At 42.9% G+C, this 4,432-nt stretch overlaps 1 long non-coding RNA gene across 1 annotated transcript; it reads left to right on the top strand.

Annotated features, from left to right (window-relative positions):
• Nucleotides 1-961: 961 nt before the first annotated feature.
• LOC120498659 lies at nucleotides 962-4,080 on the top strand. The gene is made up of 3 exons (XR_005626702.1): nucleotides 962-1,024; nucleotides 2,128-2,220; nucleotides 2,443-4,080. It is a non-coding gene; the product is annotated as an uncharacterized LOC120498659 (long non-coding RNA).
• Nucleotides 4,081-4,432: the final 352 nt, after the last annotated feature.

Genomic DNA, 4,432 nt, shown 5'->3' with positions numbered 1-4,432 from the left:
AACTTTTCTTATTAAACAGAATTTGCATGAAAACAGAATCCCTGTTTCTTGAAGAATTTGTCTGCTCTTCCTGTTTATTTCCCATCTGCTCCTGACATCATCATTTTCCTGACACAACCAAACAATTTCTGAGGCAAGTCAGGCTGATTTTTAATTGAGGAGTAAGCAATAGAGAGTATGTTGGAACTTAAAAGTGCTACTTTCAATTTAAGTATCTCAATGAGTAAATGTGGGAAACAAATGGTTTGATTTAGGGAGGAGTTGAAGGAAATAACTGAGGTGGATGGAGCCTTTCAGTTATCTTGCTTTGGGTGATGACTTTTCCCATCCTACTTGGAAGAAGTTCAAGAGCCTGTCCCATGTTTTTTGATGTATTATTTCTTCCAAGAATACATTCACAGACCCTGTGAACAGATTTTGCAAATTTTGTCTTGCATAGTTGCAGCTCAGTTAAAAAACCCCACCAAAACTCCCCGCAAAAATCTAAACCCTCAAACCTCAACAAAAAAAGGTGAGAGATTTCACCCTTCCTCCACTGTGGGATTTGCAATTGCAAGAACCTGGGCTGAGCTTCCAGTTGCTGCAGGAGGACAGGCAGGCAGGAAATGATTAGACCCCAAATGTAATATTTATTGGACAAGGAGTCAGGTTTGGCAAAGAAATTTCCATAAATACTTGCACTTAAGTCTGTTCTGGCATCTCCAAACATCTGGAATCAGCTGTTTCAGAGTGTTTGCTGGTCCCTGTAATGAAAATGAATTGACTCCTGTGGAAGCATGGTTAGGTCAATGCTAAGCTGTTTTTTAAATTCCACCTTCCTGCCAGCTGTGTTCAGAGCACAGAAGCCCAGTAGTGCCATCACCATGGGGCCTCTGCCCCGTTCCCCTCTCAGGTGGATGCATCACCCAGGACCTTCATCAGCTGAGCCCAAGCAGCTCCTGTGCCTAAAGAGCTGCCCACTGATTCTGGTAGCCAGCAGAGCAGTTTGCTGGCCCTGCTGCATCTCAGTGCAAGAGCAACACAGGTAAGGGGTGTCCTTCACCCTGGCTGAATCCAGGGTCCTGAGGCACGTGCACAAGCACGTTGGGGTTGCTCAGCCTGGGGAAGGGAAAGCTCTGGGAAGATCTCAGAGCCCTTTCCAGTGCCTGAAGGGGCTGTGGGAGAGCAGGAGAGAGGCTTTAGGCAAGAGCCTGGAGTGGCAGGACAAGGGGTCTTCCCACTGCCAGAGGGCATGGTTAGATTAGATCGTGAAAAAATCCTTGCCTGTGAGGGTGGGGAGGCCCTGGCACAGGCTGCCCAGAGGAGCTGTGTCTGCCCTATCCCTGGAAGTGTTCAAGGCCAGGTTCGATATGACTGGGAGTAACTTTTTCTAGTGGAACCTGCCCATGGCAGGGGGTGGAAGGAGATAAGCTTTAAGGACCCTTCCAAACTAAACTAAAATTTGATGATTAACACCAGAAAAATCTTACACAATGCAGTGTCTACAGCAAGGCATGCTCTTTGCAAAGAAATTGCAATTTTTCTCTTTGAGGAAAAAATCCAAGTGAACTTCTTTGGGGACTTTTTTCAAACATGGAGCACATTACTAAACTGGTTGCACATCTTTGATGTCGATGCTCGGCCAACTCCTCCCCAGTGCAAAGCCTCAGGCAAGGGCTCCAACAAGAGAGGTTCTTCCAATGCCCTGAAAGCTAAATTGAAACTAAGTTATTGAAGCTATTAAAATTTAAGAAGGTGCGAGTGCCTGTGCTAGCTAGGTACTTTTTGATAAGTATGTACTATTAATAGCGCTTTAAAAATTCCAACTCAAGATTTGCAGTATAGGTATTTTTCAAGATGCTTTCGACTATTATGAGATTAATGGATATGGGGCAGTTTGAAACTGGTACATTAATTTTAATCACTTATCTCTGCTTGTATTAATGAGAGAGAAGTGGGCAAATCCTATAGAAAGACATGAGAATATATATACCATATATACCTTAAAGGCATAGGTGGTGCTTATGCATTTTGGGTTCAAAAATCTTTGCCAACCACAGGAAAAAATTGTCAATGGAATTTTTCAGATAGATGCAGCTGGGCAGGGCAGTGATATCTGTAACTGTGGCAGTGCCATTTCTCTCTTAGGTTAAGCAAATTATGAAATAAATCTGGAGAATTAAATGATAGTATTTCTTCCCACTGAAGACCTTCCTTTGCGGACACTGGGAGAGTGCTGGGGTATGTTTGCCTGTGCTTTTACTGTGACTGCAGTTTTATGAGCATGTTATGGGTTTTTTCACTCAGTTGAGCGTTTGGTTGGTACTTAATAACTCAGATCAATCATATCACTTTCAAGTGCCTTTGATATAAGTTTTATTTCTTTTTTTTTAGTTTATAGACTTGAGACTCTGTGCTATTTCATTGCTGGCCTTGAAGCTAGCAGGTGTTCTTCTTTTCCAGGCTGACCTCTCTCCCTTGCTCTCACTGTGAGCTCACTGCCATAGCCCGAGGCTGGAAAAGCTGACAAGGGGCTGCCCTGGAACTGGTGTCAGGATATTAAATGAAACAAGGAAAGAACTTTGTATGGGAGTGACATCCACGTGAATCTGACCAGGGGCACCACCTCACTGCCCACCCACATTAGGTCTGTGCTTTGCCTGCCTGAGGACCAGAACCCCGTGTTAGTCACTGCTAATGATGCACCTAGTGCAGGGCTGGCTGAGGGCTGCTGCCATCCTGCTGCCTTTGTGCTTCCTCATCAGGCAGCCCCGAGGTGATTTAACACAATGGGATGGGATGAGTGCTCATCACTAGGAAGCCTGCAAATGTTTGTAGTTATAATTAGGAAATGTTCTAACACTCCTATTAACCTGATTGATGTGAAGTCTTGCTTAGGCAGAAAACTGATTTTTCCCCAAGTGACTCCAATAGAAGATCCATTTAGTTTGAAATGGAACTTAAAAGGAGTGCAAATTACTGATGATCCCTGTAACCAATGAACAAATGATTGGCGCATCTTCAAGGGTTTGTCATGAGGGAAGACACCCCAAAATGAAGATGTATGCTATGAGAGAGTGACACTTTTTTATCCTGTAGGTAGGACCACAGCAGAGTCTGCATGGACATGTGCTCCATCCCACACCAGGCTGTGCCACTGGTCCAAAGCAAAGCTTGCTGACACTGCCCCATCCATACTCACTGTCAAATTTAGAACATGTCTGTCCTAAAAGGACAAGATCATTGTATAATTGTGAGCAGAAGAACCAAATAAAAAGCTAGGCTGGCTTTACCAGTGCACTGACAAAGGTGTGTCATGCAGGACCAGGCTGGTGTTTGTGTGGTGTTGAGCTGCCCTTGCCACTTTGGGTCACTGCTATTTCTGATGCCTCTGTACCACCTTCCATGGTACCAAGGAGATGTGCCCTTGCTGACCTAGCAGAGGGATAAAGAAATCTGCTCTCTTTTTAATATCATTCTAGGAGAAAGTGGCTGCTTTTCAGAAATAAAATGGTTTCTATTCAAGGTTTACCCAGTACAAATGGAATAGTGATGCAGCTGAAGCTGTGCTCTGGGCCTCTGCACAATGCAGAGTTTCTGACCTGAAGAAGAGCTTGTGTGCCCAAAAGCATTTTTGTTCTTTAGGTGTATTCACTGGTTTAATAAAAGCTCATAGCTCTCCATGCAAACCTTGCTGGCTAAGCCATGAATTAAACTCCTGTGTTCAAAAGGACTTGGTATTGACCTTAAAATCCCTGAAAACCTGTTAATTGTAGGAAGACTGAAGAAGATATATAGAACCAGGGTGCATCATGCTTCACTTGTAAACAGGCAAACAAAGTTCTGTAGTGTAACCAAAGGATAAAGATGAGCTCTAAGTAGAGGCAATAGAGAACCACAGTGACAGTTATTCGACACCCCTTTGTCCCATGATTATTTATGTATTAGTTGAAGCCATAATAATGTTAAAGTCACCCTCACTAAACATACAACACTTTGTATTTTGACAGCACTTCATAAACATTAATGAGTTAAGCTGAAGTAAACACTTCTCTAAGATCAACCTTTCCTGAACAGGACTGCAAAGGCAGATTAAAGGCAATGAGGAGCACATTGCAGTTCAAGCACATAAAACCACTTATCACCTGTTCAGAACTTGAGGAGAATAAAATTTGGACCTTCTGTATGCTGCAGACTCATTAATGAAGTACCAGAAATTACTTTTATGTGCCTTGTAATTTGAACATTGCACTAACATAGAGTAGGAAGGGTCAGGATAAAAATGTAGTTCAAAAGAACCTTGCAAATCTCAGTAATTTTGGACTTACAGAAATAGAGAAAATCTGTGCTTATGTGCTTGGGAATAAAAATCAAAGTTTTACCCCAAGTGAATCTTGTATCTTGTTGGTTAGTTGTCAAAATCCAGGTGATGCCACCTTCAAGGTGTATTTGC

Source organism: Passer montanus, unplaced genomic scaffold (genome assembly GCF_014805655.1).
Source record: "Passer montanus isolate IOZ18808 unplaced genomic scaffold, ASM1480565v1 scaffold15, whole genome shotgun sequence".
NCBI lineage: Eukaryota > Metazoa > Chordata > Aves > Passeriformes > Passeridae > Passer > Passer montanus.
The sequence above is the reverse complement of the archived record's forward strand: the minus strand, read 5'-3'. Positions and strand labels throughout refer to the sequence as shown.